Source organism: Tupaia chinensis, unplaced genomic scaffold (genome assembly GCF_000334495.1).
Source record: "Tupaia chinensis unplaced genomic scaffold, TupChi_1.0 Scaffold000402_1, whole genome shotgun sequence".
In the NCBI taxonomy this organism is placed as follows: Eukaryota; Metazoa; Chordata; class Mammalia; order Scandentia; family Tupaiidae; genus Tupaia; species Tupaia belangeri.
The window spans coordinates 5,180,561-5,201,780 of record NW_006159904.1 but is presented as its reverse complement, the minus strand read 5'-3'; the positions used below and the strand labels follow the sequence as shown (position 1 = coordinate 5,201,780).

The following is a 21,220-nucleotide window of genomic DNA, read 5'->3' as shown; positions in this document are numbered from 1 at the left end:
GCCCGGGAGGGCCCGCCACAATTATTTTTTAAAATGGTTTAAAACATGACCTTCTAGGTTCTTTAAGCATACACTTTCTTTTTATTTGTTAATGGATACTAAATCATACTTAACATTCTTCTTAAAACAACCTTATTACTTATAAATAGCATGATTATATTTTCTTGTTAACAAATATATATCCATTAAAACAGTTTTAACAGTTGTGAAATGTTTCATGGTATACATGTGACTTAATTAATTTAGAGTCAGATATTGCTGGGTATTTAAGTTGTTTACAAGTTTCTACTGCTACAAAAAATGATGAATATCTTTAAGGCTAAATCTCTATACATTGGGTCATCAGAATAGTTGTGATGCATTTTTGGTTTGAGTCCTGGATTTGGAGACTTGAAAATCATGCTGGTTTTGTGTGAGTGTGTGCCCAAAATCCCAGGAGGAAAATGAAGAAGAGGGTTGTTGTGTAGGCATCCCACCTGGAGGGGTGATTTCTCACTTTTTCTGTCTCTCTTCGTTGAGTCCATGCTCCCTATAGCAAAACCAACACGAAAAAAAACTCTTTCGCTAGATTGAAAAGTTAAGTACATCAATTCTTTTTTCTTTAATTTTTTTATTTATTTTTTTGAGAGGTTTTTGTTATAGGGCATGTGCACTTGCCAAAAAGACAGAGAGAGAGACAGACAGACAGAAAGCGAGAAATCACCCCCCAGGGGGGATGGCCATGCTACAATCCCTTCTCCTCCATTCTCCTCTCAGGATCTTGGGCACGCACGTACACACGCCCACTCAGCATGAGTTTAAGCCACCAGGTCTGGGACTGGAACTACAATCGACTACATAGGAGTCCAGCAACATAGTCAGTATGCTAACTGCTGGTCCCAGAATATCAATTCTTTTTATATTTTCCCAGGTTGTCTTGCTTTTTGTGATATACAGGTTTATAATCTTTGTGTATTCAGATGTATCTCCCAGGTTGTCTTGCTTTTTGTGATATACAGGTTTATAATATATGTGTACTTTCTTTACAATTTATTGTCTTAAGTGCCATGCTTAGGAAGTCCTTCTCTACTCCAGCATTTTAAATATGTTCACTAAACTTTCTATGTTTTGAATTTATTTTCTACAATTAAATATAACATCTGCCCAGAATTTTGGTCTTACTGTATTTTCCTTCAATCTTGCTTTTTGTGATATACAGGTTTATAATATATGTGTACTTTCTTTACAATTTATTGTCTTAAGTGCCATGCTTAGGAAGTCCTTCTCTACTCCAGCATTTTAAATATGTTCACTAAACTTTCTATGTTTTGAATTTATTTTCTACAATTAAATATAACATCTGCCCAGAATTTTGGTCTTACTGTATTTTCCTTCAAGTAACAACATATCAGGGAGATTGGTTCTATAGCACAGTCCTGTGAGGCCAGTTGAGGTTCAAATGCTGACCCTAGTGACCTGGAAAACATAGTGCGTGTGTGTGTGTGTGTGTGTGTGTGCTCCAAATCCTGAAAGGATAGAGAAAACATGGAGAAAAAGGATAGTGAATGACCCTGCCCCATTGTGGGGGGGTGCTTTCTTTGTCTCTCTTTCTTTATCTCTTTCTCTGTGCATGTGCTTGCCAGAAAGTCAGAGAATGAGAAAGAGCACATATCTCTCTAGCAATGAAAAAAAAAATGCAGTATTAGAAAAAGTCAAATGAGGGGAGTTTTAAAAATGTATAGAGGGGCTAGCAAGTGGCATGGTGGTTAAGGTACTGGACTCCCATGTGGCTGGTCGTGGTTTGATTTCTGGATTAGGGGACAGTGGGTGCATGTGTGTGTGTGCATCCAAAATCCCAAGAGAATGGAGAACAAGGAATTTGGGCACGACTGTTCCCCCTGAGGGATGATTTCTCACTTTACCCCTCTCTGTCTCTCTGTCTCTCTCTCTCTCTCTCTGGTGAATGTACAAACCCTATGGCCAAAACCTTTTTATTTTTTTTTTTAAGAGAGATTTTTGCTTTAAGGGCAGATGCACTTGCCAGAAAGGCAGGGAGAGACCTAAAGTGATAGCTACACCTCAATCCCTTCTCCTCCGTTCTCCTCTTAAAATTCTGGGAAAGCATGAATATGTGTCCAGCATGAGTTTCAAGCCACAGGGTCTGGGACTCAAACCACGGTTGACTACATGAGAGTCCAGCAGTGTAATCATTACGCCATCTGCTGGTCCCAGCAAAAACCTTTAAAAAAAAGTTTGTGGAGAATGGTCCAAGCTTGGTGGCACAGTCTGTAGTATACTTGTCTATAGTGCTGAAAGCTGCATGGCTGACCATGGGTTTGGACCTTGGGTTGACCTGCAAACACATTGGTTGCTCTGCACATGTGCCCAAGATTGAGGAACTGGATGGCTGGGGAAAAGGATTTGACATGATGACACTCAGTCAAGTGTTCTTCTCTCTCTCTCTCTCTCTCTCTCATGTGTGTGCCCTCTATCATGGAACAGAGTTTATGGAGAATAGAACTACAGTGCAAGTTTATTTGGGTGTAAAAAATTGAAATTCATGCATAGAGTTTTCATAATACATGAAGACCTCTTATGTTTTTTTTTTTTTTTTTCAACGATAGAATTGCACTGTCCTCCACTGTCTTTACCTTACTGTTTTCAACCCCTTCCCACTCTCAGCACCCAGTCCTCCACAGTTGTTTGTGTACAACTCTTCAAAGGACATGTTTCATTTGGTTTTGGTCAATGCTGAGGACTAGGATCGCTGAATCTTATGGTAAAGTGTATGTTCAATTTTATGAGGAATGATTTCCAAATTGGCTGTGCCATTTCACATTTCCACTAGCTGCAGTGTATGAAGATTCTGAGTGCTTTGCATCCTTACCTGTATTTTGTATTGTCCTATTTGGTTGGTCGGTCTACTTTTTTTTTTTCTCTTTTAAGATATTGTAATAGGTAAGTGGAGGAATCTCAGAGCCTTGAAATTGTATTTTCTTAATGAGCAATGATGTTTGAGCATGTTTTCTTATGTTTGTTTACTACATATAGATTTTATTTGGTGATGTGTCTGTTCAAATCTGCCCATTTAAAAATTTTCTTTTCTTATTGATTTAAGATTTCTTTATATATTCTAGACACAAATTCCTTATCAGATAAATGTTTTTCAAATATTTTCTTGCAATATTTTGTAGCTTCTCTTTTCATTTTCTTAAAGTATCTTTTGTACAGTAGAAAGTATTAATTTTGGTGAAGTATAATTTATTATTTTCTCTCGTGAATTGTATTTTTTGTGTCCTACCTTAAAACTCTGTATAATCCAAGTCATAAATATTCTCTTTTATACTTTATTCTTGAATTTTCTTAGTTTTAGATTTTACATTTAGGTGTACTGATGCATTTTGATTTATTTTTTGTGTATGCTGTGTGATACAAGTTGAGCTACATTCATTTTGTGTTTGGATATCTGGTGATTCTACTAGTTACTTGTAAGATTATCTTTTATCCATCAAACTGCCTTTGTTGAAAATCAGTTGATCATATACAAAGGTCTATGTCTGGACTATTATGATGCCCTAATTTATATGTCTATTTTTCTTCCACACTAAACTATCTTGGGACCAGTAGATGGTGTAACGGTTATGATGCTGGACTCTCACATAATCGACCACAGTTTGAGTCCTGGACCCAGTGATTTAGAACTCATGCCAGGCATATGTGCGTGCATGCCCAAAATCCCAAGAAGAGAATGGAGGAGAAGGGACTGCAGCACCGCCATCCCCACTGGGGGATGATTTCTTGCTTTCTGTTTCTCTGTCTCTCTCTGCCTGTCTGGTGAGCACACATGCCCTATAGCAAAAATCTCTCTCAACAAAACAAAACAAAACAAACTGTCTTGATTATTTAGCTTTATAGCAAGTTTATAAATCTGAAAAGAGGTATTACTTTGCCTTTCCATATAAATGTTAGAATTAAATTGTCAACTTCTATAAAAAATTGTGCTGTGATCTTTAAAGTGGAACTGTGTGGACCCTGTAGATTGGTTTGAGGAGAATTGACATTTTAACAATATTAAGTCTTCCAATGTGGTATATTTATTCTTTTGATCTTTATTTTTTTCATCATATTTGTAATTTTCAACATACAGATAATCCACATATTTCATTAGCTTTATACAAAAGCATTTAATGAGTTTCATTGCTAAATGGTGCAGTTACTCAAATTTCTATTTCCAATTGTTCATTGCTAGTACATTAAAGTAGAATTGAATTTTGTGTATTCACCTTTTATCCTATGACTTTGTTGAACTCACTTATTATTCAATTAGCCATTCTTGTACATTCCTTGGGATTTTTTTAGACAAGCATACCTTTTAAAAATAAGGAGAGTTTTAGTTTTTCCTTCCCAATATATATACCATTTATTTATTTATCTCATTTTATTGAATTGTCTAGAATCTCTAGCACAATTTTGAATAGCAGAATTATGAACTGACATCCTGGGTCTCTATTCATTTGAGGAAAACATTCAATCTTTCACCATTAAGATTAATCTTAGCCATATGCTTTTTTTTTTTAATTTTTTCCAATTTTTTTTGAGAGTTTTTTTTTTTTTTTTTGCTGTAGGGCGCATGCGCTTGCCAGACAGACAGAGACATAGAGACAGAAAGCGAGAAATCACCCCCCGGGGGGATGGTCACGCCGTGATCCCTTCTCCTCCATTCTCCTCTCGGGATCTTGGGCACGCATGCACACGCGCCCGGCGTGAGTTCTAAGCCACCGGGTCCAGGACGCCAACCGCGGTCGACTACGTGGGAATCCAGCGACATAGCCATTACGCTAACTGCTGGTCCCCAGCCATATGCTTTTTGTAAATGTCCTTTTACAGATTGAGAAGTACCTTTCTGTTGCTAATTCTCTGAAAGTTTTTTATTATGAATGATTGTTGAATATTGTTTCTTAAATTTTTTAAAATTTATTTTTTATTTACATTTAATCACATGTGTTTACAGTGTACATTTCTTCTTCCAGCACAAATACCATGCATGTCAGTCAAGGCAAAGATAATTACTATATCAGCAAATAGCTTCTCTTTTTTTATCAATTAAGCATACTTTCACTTGTTTTTTTCCTTCCCGTTTGCTCTCCCTCCCTTCCATACTATTTTTTTTTTCACATTTTATTGATTCACGAAAGATCTTAAACTGAAAATACGGGCAAAGCTAGAATCTAGTGACAAGTACACTGTAATTTTCTTCTGAAACATTTTTTTTCTCTCTCATCCCCCCTTTTTACTAAAGAGAAGTATAAATTAATTAGGTTAATCTCAATTCGGTCTGTTATTTGCACAAAGCCCCATAAGAGATTAATTTCTGATGCAAGGCAACAGATATTATTACATTATTGAATTTACACAAATATCTTTCTGTCATAAGATAAGAATGCTCACAAATATTTTCCAATTGCAAAGGGATCAGGAAGGGAGAAAAATTTCTGTTTGAATTAAGAATATTTTTAATTGTTGAACCTATCAACTACTAAAAATAAAATCCTTAAATCTGGAAGACAAAGCATAGAAGAAAATCAGTAGTGTTTTAGACAAATGTCATAGAATTCTATTTTACCAGTTCAGTCTCTTGTAATCTCTCTTTTGTTGAATTTGTAGTGTTACTGTGGTCTAATCTTTCCATTAAAATCATAAAAGTTAACATTCAACATTATTATTGTTATTTCTGAACTGTCCCTACCATTATGTTGGCCTTTTTCTTGGTAAGTTTTTGTTCTCTTATTTCTGTCTGTCGGTTTTTAGTTTTCCTGGTATAGCACTTCCTTCAGAACTTCTTGAAGAGCTGGCCTGGTGTTGATAAATTCTTTCAGTTTTGTTTATCTGAGAATGTTTTTGTCTTTTCTTTCTATATGAAGGATAATCTCACCAGGTATATTGGTTGAAAAGCCAAGTATTCTTGGTTGAAGTTGTTTGTGGTTCCCTCTCTCTTACCCTCTGCCACCTCCTGTTCTCCTCCCACACTTTCTCTGTTATCTATGTTTGCTTTCTATACCATTTTCCCCCCACATTTTATTGAATCACCAAAGACCCTCATCAATCCAAATACCCTCCTAGCAAACACATGTGACACATTTCCATGAGCACAAGTCTAACTTTACGCATCCTATCAAGTAGCACCTAACTGGGGCTACATATCCTACTGCAGTCATTGAATAGATATATTTTGTTTTCCTGAAACTCTTTTTTGTAACTCAATTTACATTCCTTCTCTAGGCATCATCACAGCACACAAAATGCGATCTCCCATCCAGTACACACTGCATAGTGACTCAATCATGCACATTACAAAAAATATAAATTTCCACTTCTAGTTGCTAGAATTAATTCCACCCCTCTTTCTGACCCTCTGTCCCTTCCCACCCTCCTCTCACACCACCTCTAGTGTCCAAAATTGTCCTCCATTCCCTTCCCACCCACATTGCATTGATCACACAATTTCCTACATAACCTGACTACTTTCAAAGGTGAGTTCCCTCGTTACTACTAAGAAAACCAGTTTTAACTTAAATCAAAGAACCGCCAAGGAACTTTGCTTAAAGCCCGGAAACAGGTTAGGATTCTGTTCAAATGGTAGGTGCATGAACCTATCAGTCTCATATACTTTTATCTTCTGTTCTGGTTCAATTTTCCTGATTAAATTCTGGGATATAGTATTCAACTCCAGACTTGTCCCTATGATTAAGTTAGCTACTTTCTCAGTTTTTGGACTCTTATTTCCATGTATCTGCGTTTAGTTTTCCTGATACAGCACATCCTTGAGAACTTCTTGGAGGTCTGGTCTGGTGCTGGTAAATTCTTTCAGGTTTTGTTTATCTGAGAATGTTCTTGTCTTTTCTTCCCACCTGAAAGATAATCTTGCCGGATACAGTATTCTTGGCTGAAACTGCTTCTCTCTTAACACTTGGAATATATTTTCCCATTCTCTCCTCGCTTTTATTGTTTCTGATGAGAGATCTGCTGTTAGCCTGATGGGATGTCCTTTGTAGGTAACTTGATGTTTTTCTCTTGCTAATCTTAGTATCTTGTCTTTGTCTGCAGTTTTGGTCAACCTGGCTATAATGTGTCTTGGAGAAGATCTTCTAGGGTTGATTCTATTTGGGGTCCGTTGTATTTCCTGGGACTGGATCTTTGAATGCCTCTCTAGGTTTGGAAAGTTTTCTTGCAGGATTTCATGGAATAGATTATCAATGCCCTTATGGGTTTCCTCACCTTCTGGAATGCCAATTATCCGGATATTTGGACGTTTGATGGTATCCAGTACTTCTCGCATATTATTCTCAAATTTTTGTGCCATTTTCTCAGTCTTCATGGTGGATTTTTCTAGGCCGGCCATTTTCTCCTCTACATCTGAGATTCTATTTTCTGAATGATCTAGTCTGCTTTTAATACTTTCCAGGGAGATTTTTACTTCTTGTATTATAGACTTCATCTCTAGCAGTTCCGTTTGAGTCTTTTGTAAAGTGTGTAATTCCACTTTTAGATCTTGCAGGAATTTCCTCATCTCTTGGAACTCGTCAATTTCTTTCTCCTTTCTCTTTAGCAGTTCATTATCTCTCTTCTCTTCCATCTCTGTTAGCTTAGACATTATGAATGATCTGAATTCCTTATCAGACATTTCCATGATTTTCACCGAACTGCTTGTGGATGAAGAGTTACTCTTTTCCCTAGGAGAGGAGGCATTTTCTTGTTTTCCCATATTTCTCGTGATCCGGCGGTGATTTCTTGTCATCTGATGAATGTTGTGTTTCTTTCAAATTCTTGAAGTGCAGCCTTAATGTTCAGGAGCAAGCAGACAGAGGTGATCCAGAAACTCTTTGCTGTTCTATTGTGCTTGCTGGTGCAGCAGATTCAGTAGATAGTGGGGAATATTTTAACCCTATTAGTATTGGGATGTTTAGATACAGTGCTCTTAGATCTGTCTAAAAACACACTGAAAGGATACTGGAGGGTGAAGAGAGAAGAAAAAGGAAAACGAGACAGAGAAAAACAACAAAAAGAGAAAAAAAGACAAAAAAAATTTTAAAAATTAAAAAATTTGTAATTACGGTTCTTTTTTTTTTAAAAAAAATCACAAAATAGAAAACCGCGCGGCGCGCAAAACTCTAGTTCACTGTAGCCATGTGGAACCTTGTCCTGAAGGCCCGTGGCTTCTTCTGCCTGGATGGGAGGAACAGAGCGAAAATTAACAAGAAAGAAGGAGGAGCTAAGAGCCAGAGAAAAACTGGGCCTCTAAAAAGGGAAGACAGAAGCAGGGAGACAGGAACTGAGAGACAGAGAGAGAAGGCTGGGGGTGCAGAGGGGGGCTCCCTACCGCTAGCTCGTTTGTTGGAGGCTGAATTATTAGTAGAAAATCTTCATTCCCTTTAAAATCTAGTTCACTGTAGCCATGTGGAACCTTGTCTTCTGCCTGGATGGGAGGAGCAGAGAGAAAATTAACAAGAAGCGGTTGAAGTTGTTTTTCACTTAACACTTTGAATAAATTTTCCCATTCTTTCCTTGCTTGCATTGTCTCCAATGAGAGGTCCAATGTTAGCCTGATGGGATATTTTTGTATTGTTTTTTGACATTTCCCTCTTGCCAATTTTAGTATCTTGCCTCTGTCTGTGGTTTGGTCATTGTATTGTCAGTGAATGATGAAGGACTGTTCTTTACCCTTGGGGGGAGAGATATTTTCTTGGTTTTTCCAAATTTCTCATGCCTCTGTGGTGGTTTCTGGTCATCCGACAATGTTACTTTCTACTTTCTTGGAGTTAATTCTGAGTGTTAGAGGTGTATGGGAGGTGATGACCTGAATATTTCTGCAGTTATGTTTGCTGATCCTCACCAATCAACCTGTACTTTTGTCAATGGAACTAGATATTACAAAGGCCTCCCAGTTTTTTAAGAACAGGTACACCTGGGCTGAGCTGTGGGCATTCAAGTAAGAATTCAGAAGTGTGTGGGAGGAGATGAGCCGTGCTCACTGCAACTCCATATTTCTCCCTGCTGCTCACCTTGCAGTCTCTCTGAGTTTTAGTCATTTGGTGGTATATGCATATTTGGCTAATTTGCTGGAGATTTCTGCTACTGTAAGCTTGTATGCTTCACTTCACTGTGAGGTACTTCTATGCCTGTTTCTCCTCTGCTACTGTGTTTTGCAACATGGTGTCCACAGAAAGAGATTTGAATTCAGATTTATAAAAATAAGTTTCTTCCTTTCTGTAGCAGTCAGTGGGGGTTGAGGTTTTCTACGACCCTGAAAGTATTCAGATGTTTCACTACTGTGCACCTAGACCTATCTAGATGATCAGTGTGTGGAAGCTGAGAAGCAAGGTGAGAAACTCAGGTAAAAGAAAAGGAAATAAAGTGGGGGGTGGGGGGACAACAAAAATGGACGAAACAAAACAAAAACAGTGATGGGGAAATTTAAAAAAGAAAAAAAAGAAAAAAATAAAGGAGAGGACAAGAGACAGTACTTACAACAATTTTTTTTAGAGGTTTTTGCTATAGAGCACATGCACTCACAGGAAAGACAGAAAGAGACAGACAGATAGTGAGAAATTAGCCCCCCATGGATGATGGCCACGCCACAACTGCAATCTCTTCTCTTCCATTCTCCTCTAGGTATCTTGGGCATGCACACACACGTGCCTGACCTGAAATTGAGCCACTGGCTCTGGGACTTGAACCACAGTCAACTATGTGGGAGTCCAGCAACGTAAACATGCCATCTACTGATATAGATTTTTAAAAAACATATATATGTATATATGTGTGTGTCTGTCTGTGTGTGTGTATGTGTGTGTGTGTGTATATGAAAATTTTCAAGAGAAAAAGAGAGGTAGAGACAGAGACAGGAAGAAGACCGAGACCCCCCTACCTTGCTCCGCTAGGTGTTGGACCAGAAACAGAGGTTTGGGGCAGAGGCTTTTTGGTTAAAGGAGCAGGGCTTGGCCAACCTCAGGTGCACATGGATTCTCACTTTGCTAGGTGTTGGGCTGCTATTTTTTTAAATGTTTGTATCTACTGAGATGATCATAGGTTTTAGTTTTCTTAGTCTCTTAATTTGGTAAATTACATTGATTTTATAATATTGAGCCATCCTTAAATTCCTGGGGCAAATCTCATTCAGTAATGATTGTTTTTTAATATTGCTGGATTTGATTTGCCAACTTTGTTAGGGATTTTTTTTTCAGCTATGTTAATGAGGGATGTTGGCTGATAATTTTCTTTTTTCGTTTTCTTTATTTTTAATTTGTTAGTGGGTGCATGTGTTTGCCATAGAAACAGAAAGAGGCACATAGAGAGACAGAGACAGAGACAGAGACAGAGAGAGAGAGAGAGGAAAGCAACCCCTGAGGAGGACGTCATGCCACAATCCCTTCTCTATTTCTTTTCTTGGGATTTTTGGCATGTGTGCACATACATATGATATGTTTTTCTTTTTTTAATTTTGGTATTATTATTTTTATATATTCAATTACTATACATCATTTTTCACTTGTAAAGAGAATTTACCCAACATGATATACATCTCAGGCCAGTCCAGTTGAGCATACTATACATGTTGTCATCAACAGGTAATAAACCATTTCTGTGTCCCACAAATGTCCTGCCTTTCTATTTTTTTCTCCCTGATTTCCTACCCTATATTCTTCCTCTATCCTACCCTCCTTCCACACTGTCTCCAGTGGTCATAACTATTTTCAATGCTTTTATGTTCTCCAATCTTTCAGTCTCTAGTATAGAATGTGGACACTCAGTATATATTCAATAGAGACACACAATGTCTCTCTTTCATAGCTTGACTTGCTTCAAGTTGGTCACATCTTCTGTATTTGACCACTTTCTATCAAATGCCAGGGTTTTGTTGTTTTTTTTATGGCTAAATAACATTCCATAAAGCATATGTGCCACATTTTACCAATCCATTCATATGTTCATGGACATTTGTGTTGGTTCCATTTCTTAGCAATAGTGAATAATGCCACAATAAACACTAATGTACAAGGACTTTTCTGACTGACCATTATCATGTCCTTTGGGTAGATAATCAGTAGTATAATTGCTGAATCACATGGTAGTTCTATTTAAAGGTCTATAAGAAACCTCCATATTGTTTTCCACAGTGGGTGGACCAATTTACATTCCCACCAACAGTATAGGAGAGTTCTCCTTTCATCAAAACTCCGCTAACACTTATCATTTATTTTATTTTTACTCTTTGCTATTCTGACAGGGATTAGGTGGTATCTCACTGTGGTGTCTTGTTTGTTTGTTTGTTTTTAAGAGAGATTTTTGCTGAGACCAGCAGTTAGCATAATGGCTATGTCACTGGACTCCCATGAGTTTACTGTGGTTTGAGTCCCGGACCTGAAAACTTAAAACTCATGCCGGACACATGTGTATGCATGCCTGAAATCCCAAGAGGAGATGGGACTGTGGCATGGTCATCCCCCTGGGGGTAGGATTTCTCCCTTTCTGTCTCTATGTCTCTGTGTCTCTGGTGAGCACACACATCCTATAGCAAAAATCTCTCAAAAAAAAAAAAGAGAGAGAGAGATTTTTGCTATAGGATGTGTGTGCTCACCAGAGACACAGAGACATAGAGACAGAAAGGGAGAAATCCTACCCCCAGGGGGATGACCATGCCACAGTCCCATCTCCTCTTGGGATTTCAGGCATGCATACACATGTGTCCGGCATGAGTTTTAAGTTTTCAGGTCCGGGACTCAAACCACAGTAAACTCATGGGAGTCCAGTGACATAACCTTTTGCCATCTGCTAGTTGCTCTCATTGTAGTTTTAATTTGCACCTGCCTTATGGTGAAGGATGTTGAACATTTTTTCATATGCTTTATGGCTATTCGTATGTCTTCCTTAGAGACTTTTTTGTTCAGCTCATTTCCCATCTTTTAATTGGATTAATCATTTTCTCCAGGTAAGCCACTTGAGTTCCCTATGTATTCTGGTTATCAGTGCCTTATTGGAGGTATAGTTTACAAAAATATCATCCTATTCTGAGGGTTGTCTGTTTACACTAATTACTGTGTCCTTTGCTGTGCAGAAACTTCTTAATTTGATGTAATCCTACTTGTCTATTTTGGGGATTATTGCCTATGCTTTGGGGGTCTTATTTAAGAAGTCTTTGCTTACCCCCCAATGTCTCCCAGAATTTCCCCAGTGTTTTCCACTAGTAGTTTTATAGTTTGAGGTCTTAGGCTCAGATCACTGATCCATTTTGAGTTGATTGTGTTAATGGTGAAAGATGGGGATCCAGTTTCATCTTTTTACAGGTAGATACCCAGTTTTTCCAGCATCATTTACTAAAGGTTTTCCTTTTCTCACTGGATTGATGGATATTGTTTGTCAAAAATCAGTTGGCTGTATTTCTGGGGTCTCTGTTCTATTCCATTGGTCCATCTGTCTGTTTTTGGGCCAATACCATGCTATTTTGATTATCACAGATTTATAGTATATTTTGAGGTCAGAGAGTGACATGACACCACTCCACTTTTCTTTTGCAGGATTGCTTTGGGAATATGGGGTCTTTTATGATTACAGACAAATTCTATTATTTTATTTTTCTTGATTTGTGAAGGATGTTTCTGGGAGTTTGATTGGAATTGCATTAAATATGTAGATTAATTTGGGTAGAATTGCCATTTTGATTATATTAATTTTTTTCAATCCAGGAACATGGGATGCCCTTCCACTTTTTGTGTCATTTTCAATGTCTTTTTAAAGATTTTCATAGTTTTCCTTGGAAAGATCTTTGCCTTCTTTGGTTAGATTTATCCCTAGGTATCATATACATTTTCTGGTTATGGTAAAAGGGATTCTTTTCTTTATTTCTACTTCAGTCAGCTTGTTGTTTGTATATAGAAATGCTATAGATTTTTAGATGTTGATTTTGTATCCTGACACTTTACTGTATTTATTATCACTTTGAGATGTTTTTTCATGGATACTTTTGGGTCTTCTATGTATGCCATAATGTCACCTGCAATTAAAGATAGTTTCAACTCTTCTTTTCCTATTTGAATGCCTTTTATTCTATTCTCTTTTCTGATTGCATTGGCTAGGACTTCCAGTGCTATATTGAAAAGGAGTGGAGAAAGTGGGCAGCCCTGTCTTTTACCAGTTTTTTGTTTAGTTTAGTTTAGTTTATTTATTTATTTATAAATTTAAATTAATTTATTTACATTTATTCACTGTACATCATTACAACATAAATCTCAGATGTAGAAGAGAAAATTGCTGGCCTGGAAAAATCCACCACGAAGACTGAGAAAATGGCACAAAAATTTGAGAATATATGCGAGAAGTACAAGATACCATCAAACATCCAAATATCCTGATAATTGGCATTCCAGAAGGTGAAGAGACCCATAAGGGCATTGATAATCTATTCCATGAAATCCTGCAAGAAAACTTTCCGAACCTAGAGAAGCATTCAAAGATCCAGTCCCGAGAAATACAATGGACCCCAAAGAGAATTAACCCAAGAAGATCTTCTCCAACACACATTATAGCCAGATTGACCAAAACCACAAAGACAAGATATTAAGACTGGCTAGAGAAAAACATCAAGTTACCTACAAAGGACATCCCATCAGGCTAACAGCAGATCCCTCATCGGAAACAATGCAAGCGAGGAAAGAATGGGAAAATATATTTAAAATGTTAAGAGAGAAATAATTTCAGCCAGGAATATTGTATCCAGCAAGATTATCTTTCATGTGGGCAGAAAAGACAAGAACATTCTCAGATAAACAAAACCTGAAAGAATTTACCAGCCCTAGACTAGATCTCCAAGAAGTTCTCAAGGGTGTGTTATATCAGGAAAATTAAATACAGACACATGGAAATAAGAGTTCAAAAACTAAGAAAATGGCCAACTTAATCATAGGGACAAGTCTGGAGTTGAATATTATATCCCAGCGTTTAATCAGGAAAATTGAACCAGAACAGAAGATAAAAGTACATGAGACTGATAGGTTCATGCACCTACCGTTTGAACAGAATCCTAACCTGTTTCCTGGCTTTAAGCAAAGTTCCTTGGGTTTCATTGATTGAAGTTAAAACTGGTTTTCTTAATAGTAACGAGTGAAATCACCATTGAAAGTATTAAGATTATGTAACAAAATTGCGTGATCAATGCAATGTGGGTGGGAAAGGAATGGAAGACAATTGTAGACTCCAGAGATAGTGTGAGGACAGGGTGGGAAAGGACAGAGGGTCAGAAAGAGGGGTAAAAATCATTCTAGGAACTAGAAACAAAAAAATATTTTGTAACATGAATGATTAAGTCACTATGCAGTATATACTGGGTGGGAAATCACATTTTTTATGCTGTGATGATGCTTAAGGAAAGAATGTAAATTAAGTTACCAAAAAAAAAGTTTTGTAAAAAATATCTATTCAATGACTGCAGTAAGATATATAGTCCCAGCTAGGTGCTACTTTATAGGATTCGTAAAGTTAGACTTGTGTTCATGGAAATGTATAGATCAGCTGTGTTTGCTATGAAAATATTTAGATTAATTAAGGTCTTTAGTAATTCAATAAAATGTGGGGAGAAAACAGTATAGAAAGCAAACATAGATACCAGAGACAGTATGGGAGGAGAGTGGGAGATGGCAGAGAGTAAGAGATAGGGAATCAAGGATGGGGGGGAAAAGGAAAACATACAGAAAGCAAGAAATGGAAAATTATTTGGTGACAATAACATGTATGTTGATGTGCTTGATTGAGACAATATACAGTGTACTCTGGATGGAAAATCTCATTTTGTATGTTGTAATGATGTACAGTGAATGAATGCAAATAAATAAATTTAAATTTGAAAAAAAGAGAATTCAGAATTTTCATAGTAACAAAACTAAATGAGGTGCAAGAGATGAGAGACAATAAACTCCAGAAGGTGCAAAAGAAAAGAGACAACAACTTTCAGGATGTGAGGAAATTCTTTCACGATTTGAATGAAGAAATACACACCATAAAAAAGAATCAAAGAGAACTGTGAGAGATGAAGACTTTAATACAAGAAATCAAAACTCCCTTCCAAGTATTAAAAGCAGATTAGACCATGCAGAAGACTGAATCTTGGATGTTGAAGACAAAGCCTCTGGCCTAGAAAAAAATCACCAAAAATTCTGAGAAAATAACCCCCCCAAAATGAGAATTATATACAAGAAATACTAAATGCCATTAAGTGTCAAAAGATCCAAATAATTGGTATCCCAGAAGGTGAAGAAAGGATTTCGTGAATCCTGGAAGAAAACTTTCCAAATCTAGAAAGGCATTCAAACATCCAGACCCAAGAAATGCAAAGGATCCCACATAGAATTCACCCAAGAAGATTTTTTCCAAGGCACATCATAGCCAGATTGGCCAAATCCACCGACAAAGACAAGATACTAAAATTGGCATGAGAGAAATGTCAGGTTACTTATAAAGGTTATCCCATCAGATTAACATCAGATCTCTGATCAGAAACAATGCAAGCAAAGAAAGATTGGGTAAGTATATTCAAAGTGTTAAATGAAAAACAGTTTTAACCAAGAATACGATACTTGGCAAGGTTATTCTTCATATGGGAAGAAAAGATAAAAACATTCTCAGATAAATAAAACCTGAAAGAATTTACTAACACCAGACCAGCTCTTCAAGTACTATAAGTACTCTTAAGGGAGTACTATACCAGGAAACTAAAGACACTCAAACAGAATAAAAGAGCAAAAAACAACCAAGAAAATGACCAACTTAATGCTAGAGACAAGTCCTAAAATATCAATAATAATGTTGTATGTTAACTTCTAAGGTTTAAATGAAAAGATTGGACCACAGTAACATTGCAACAGAAGAGAGATTAATTACATGAGACTGAACAGGTGAAACAGAATTTATGACTTTTGACTAAAACATTACTGATATTTTTTACTATGCTTTGTTTTCCAGATTTAAGAATTTTGCTTTCCTTTGAGATGTTGATAGGTTCAGCAATTTGATAAAATTTTGTTTGTTTGTTTGTTTATAATTGAATCAAACTTTTCTCCCTTCCTGACCCCTCTGGAATTGGAAAATATTTATAAGTATTCTTATTTTGTGGCAGAAAGGTTATTTGCATAAGTTCAATAATACCTGTTGCCTTGCATCAGAAATCGGAAATACTTGTTATTGCCAGGGCTTTGACTGGAATGTCATATCTGAATATTTGACCAGAAAACTATGGAACTAAAGTAGATCTCAAGGGAGCCAACAGAAGCTCTTGGAAAGACTGACTTGCACTGGGGCCAGCAGGTGGCATGGTGGTTAAGGGCACTGGACTCCCACATGCCCGACTGTGGTTTGAGTCCTGGACCTGGCGGCTTGCTTTCTCACTCTCTCTCTCTCTCTCTCCCTTTCTGGACAAACTTAAGTAAATAAATAAATAAATAAAGTTAAATAAAAAATAATTTTTGAAAAAAAAAAAGATTGACTTGCACCATAAACAGTTCTGCCTGGCAGAGAGGATTAGAGAAGTCATATGAAAGAATTCATACCATAAAATAACCTGGACTTTTCCAGCCCAGCATTGTAATCAACAGAAATTGCAAAAGAACAGCCATGACAAGAGAATTACCTTGAAGAAGACTTTTAAGGAAGAAAAAGAGACTGATCTTTGCTAGCACATTACCACAGAATACTTGGTAGGCAGAGCTGAGTTGGGAAGGTTCATGTGTGAATTGTGTGCTGAGTGTTTGCTTTTCAACAGTTTGAGTAGTTGACATAAATATTTTCTGGAAGATATTTAAAATCGTACCATCTTTGTTGTTATAGAGTAACAAATGATAACAAATATTTTGAAAAATATCTTTAAAATTCACTTTTTTTAAATTTGAAAGTTGTTTATTAACTGTCAAGAATTATGGAGTATGAGCAAAAATTTTCTGATATGTAAAGTAAATGTGGGAAAATGTAAATGAATAAATAGTAATAATAATAATAATAAAAGTTAAAAAAAAAAAAAATAACCAGGAACCAACTAAAAAAATGGCAGCTGTAAAATCTGTACATAGCTGACCAGCAGATGGTGCAATGATTACATCACTGGTCTCCCACATAGGAATCTTGGTTTGAGCTCTGAACCTAGTGGTTAAAACTCATTCTGGATGAAACTTCGTCTTCCAGCCCAACACCTAGCAGGTGAATCCATATTCATCTGAGCTGGGCCCAGCCCTGTTTCTTTAACTGAAAAAGCCTCTGCTCCAAACCTTGTCTTCCAGCCCAACACCTAGAGAAACGAGGTAGGGCAGTCTCTGTCTTCTTTCTGTTCCTGTTTCTCTCTCTCCCCCTTTCTCTCCAAATTTTTCTTCATGTATATATATATAAAATCTGTGAGTACTGTCTCTTATCTCTGACCTCTCCTTTATCTTGCTAATTTCAGAATCCATGTGCATCAGAGGTGGATCCAGTCCTGTTCCTTTTGCACGGTGCATAAATTTATCACCCAGTTACCATTTTTGCTTTTTTTAAAAAAAGTTTTTCTCTTTTTATTGTGTTTTTTTTTTGTTCTTTTCCCTTTGTTTCCTTTCTTTTACCTAAATTTCTCACTTTGCTTCTCAGCTTCCATGCATTGACTTTCTAGACTAGTCTAGGTGCACAATAGCAAAATATCTGAATACTTTTAGGATCATGGAAAACCTCAACATCCATTGAACTGTTACAGAAAGGGAGAAACTCATATTTGTAAATCCAAATCCAAATCTCTTTCTGTGGATACCACAAAACACAGTAGTAGTGGAGAAACAGGCATAGAAGTATCTCATAGTAAAGTGAAGCATATGAGCTTACGGTTGCAGAAATCTCCAACAAAATACCCCAACATAAATATACACCAAAGGACTCAAAATCAGAGAATAGAGACTGCAAAATGAGCAGCAGAAAGAAATATGGAGCTGCAGAGAGTATGGATCATATCTTCCCACACACCTCTGTAGTAGAAACCCCACAGCTCAGTTCAGTTGCTCCTGTTCTTCAGAAACTGGGAGTCCTTTGTAATATCCAGTTCCATCAACAAAAGTGAAGGTTGCTTGATGAGAATCAGGGTAACAGAATGGCAGAGATATTGCAGATCATCTCCACCTGCACACCCATAACATTTAGAATTAATTCCAAGAAAGTAGGAAGAAACGTATAATCCATCAGATGACCAGAAACCACCACCGAGGCACAAGAAATATGGGAAACCAAGAAAATATCTCTCCTCCAAGGGAAAATAACAGCTCTTGATCATACAGACAGTAAAATGGAAGTCATGGAAATGTCAGATAAAGAATTTAGAATATTTATAGTGAATAAGCTAACAGATGCAAGAGAAGAGAGACACAAACTCCAGAAGATGCAGGAGAAAAGAGACAATGAGTTCCAGGAGATGAGGAAGTTCTTGCACAATCTCAAAGAGGAAGTATGCACCATAAAAAAGAATCAAACGAAACTGTTAAGAGATGAAGGCTGTAATACAGGAAATAAAAACCTTCCTTTAAAGTATTAAAAGCAGGTTAAATCATGCAGATGATCTAATCTCAGATGTAGAAGGCAGATCCTCTGATCTAGAAAATTTCACCAAAAAGACCGAGAAAATAATACCCCAAAATGAGAATAATATGTAAGTAATACTAGATATTATTAGATGCCCAAACATCCAGATAATCGCTGTCTCAGAAGGTGAGGAAACTAATAAGGACATTCATAATCTATTCCATGATATCTTGGAAGAAAACTTTTCAAACCTAGAGAGGCATTCAAATATCCAAACTGAAGAAATACAAAGGACCCCATGTAGAATCAACCTAAGAAGATCTTCTCAAAGGGACATCATAGCCAGATTGATAATTTTATAACAAAACTTCCAAATAATGGCCTATTAATAAGGCAAAAGGCTATTCTAACTACTTAGAATTTGGTTTCAGAAACTTTTAGGTTCTGAAAATTCCTATAAACTTCCCTTTCACCCAAAACAAAACTTTTTTTCTTTTGTAATTAAGATTTATTGGTTGTGTAAAGGATCAGTACAGACATTTCAATTTGTACCCAATTCTTAACATATGTACCAAAAATTTAGAAAGCCAAGTATCGTGATTCTTTTTAATTTATTCCAGTGACATTCCAGCTTCAAATTTGTAAGCAATTTTTCTTTAAGAGGATATCAAGAACCACTGTCTTCAAATGTTGAAAGGTGTTATGCAAGTCCCATCAAATCACAATTTAGTATCATACACACTACATACTTCAAATTTCCAATCTTTCACAGCACATTAACAAAATTATTAGAAAAACTGGACTAACATGACCAAAGATGTTACAGAGCAACAATCAAAGTGTTTTTTTGTTTTTTTTTTTAGGAAACAATATTACTGGGACCAGTAGTTAGCGTAATGGCTATGTTGCTGGACTCCCACATAGTCGACCGCGGTTCGAGTCCCGGACCCAGTGGCTTAAACTCACACTGGGTGCCTGTGCCTACGTGCCCAAGATCCCAAGAAGAGAATGGAGGAGAAGGGATTGCGGTGTGGCCATCCCCCCTGGGGCATGATTTCTCGCTTTCTGTCTCTCTGTCTCTCTCTGTCTGGTGAGTGCACACGCCCTATAACAAAAACCTCTCAAAAAAAAAAAAAAAGAAAGGGAAACAATACTACTAAAAAACATAATAGAGGTCATTTAAAATATTCAAGACACATTAAATGTATGACTGTGACTCCAAACTGCCATTTAGTATGCTTTGTATTTAGGATATAAAAACTGCCCGCCCCCACCTATGGAATGTTAAGCTGTCAGGCAAGAGAGTCAAAGCCTCCTATAAGTCAATATCCCACTGTTTTCTAGTTGTACTGAAAAATAAACAACCAGTAAATTATTTCACTTTTTTTAAAAAAAGCATTTATACTTTAAAAAATGGGATGAGGTGGGATTCTCTCCTTCTTAAAAATGTTTCTAGAACTACTAAAAAGACCTTGCATTTACAAAATAGTTGATAAAAATATTCCTCTGGATTGTACAAGAAGGGAGACAGGACCATTGATAAGACATGGTATATGATATTACTCAGACTTGACTTCTCACCTGCTTCATCAGAGAGTGGACTCTCCTCATTTTTAGTTTCTCCATTTTCTGCAGGTAAATCTTCATTAGTGTCTTAGTTGGCCACTTCAGCCTGTTTCCCCTTTGCTTCCCTTTTCCCTTTTGTTTGTACACTTTTGTCTGAAGATTTCTTCTTCCCTGTTGCATTTTTTGGTTTTTGTCTCCACTTTTGCAGTAGCGGGTTTAGCCGACATCCTCGCTGATCTCTTGTGCTCTTTTTTTTGGCTGCCCTCTGGGCCGAGCTTATCTTCCTCTTGGACATCTTGGCTGTGGACAGGGTGCGTGCTGGATGCCTGAGGCTGCAGTGTGCCTAGAGCCATTGCTGAGTTGAGCGGATAAACCCTACTGCTCCTCCCACTGCCCAAGCTGCTGGAACTCCAAGAAAATATGTTGAAAGTGTTAAGTGAAAAACAATTTCAGCCAAGAATAATATATCCAGCATGATTATCCTTCATATCTGAAGAAAAGCCCAAAGCATTCTCAGATAAACAAAACCTGAAAGAATTTACCAACACCAGAAGAGCTCTTTGAGAAGTTCTGAGGGAGTGTTTTACCAGGAAAACTAAAGACAGACAGACAGACAGAAATAAGAGAACAAAAAATGACCAAGAAGAAGGACAACTTAATGTTAGGGACAAGTTCAGAATCACCAATAATAATGTTGAATGTTAACTTCCAGGATTTAAACGGAAAGATCAACTCACAGTAATACGGCCAATTCACCAGAAGAGATTACATGAAAATTCCATGACTTTTATCTAAAACATTACTGATTTTCTTCTAGGCTTTGTCTTCCAGATTTAAGGATTTGGGTTTTCTGTGAGGTGTTGATAGGTTCAACAATTTGTTATTTTTTTCTTAATCGAAACATAAACTTTTCTCCCTTCCTGATCCATTTGCAATTGAAAAATATTTATTCTTATTTTGTGGCAGAATGGTTATTTTCATAAATTCAATAATACAATAGTATCTGTTGCCTTACATGAGAAATTAAGTTATGGGAACCAGCAGTTAGCGTAATGGCTATGTCATTGGACTCCCACGTAGTCGACCGTGGTTCGCGTCCCAGACC

At 36.9% G+C, this 21,220-nt stretch overlaps 1 pseudogene; it reads right to left on the bottom strand.

Moving 5' to 3' along the window:
* Positions 1-18,028: 18,028 nt before the first annotated feature.
* Positions 18,029-20,410, bottom strand: LOC102482975 (non-histone chromosomal protein HMG-14 pseudogene; annotated as a pseudogene).
* Positions 20,411-21,220: the final 810 nt, after the last annotated feature.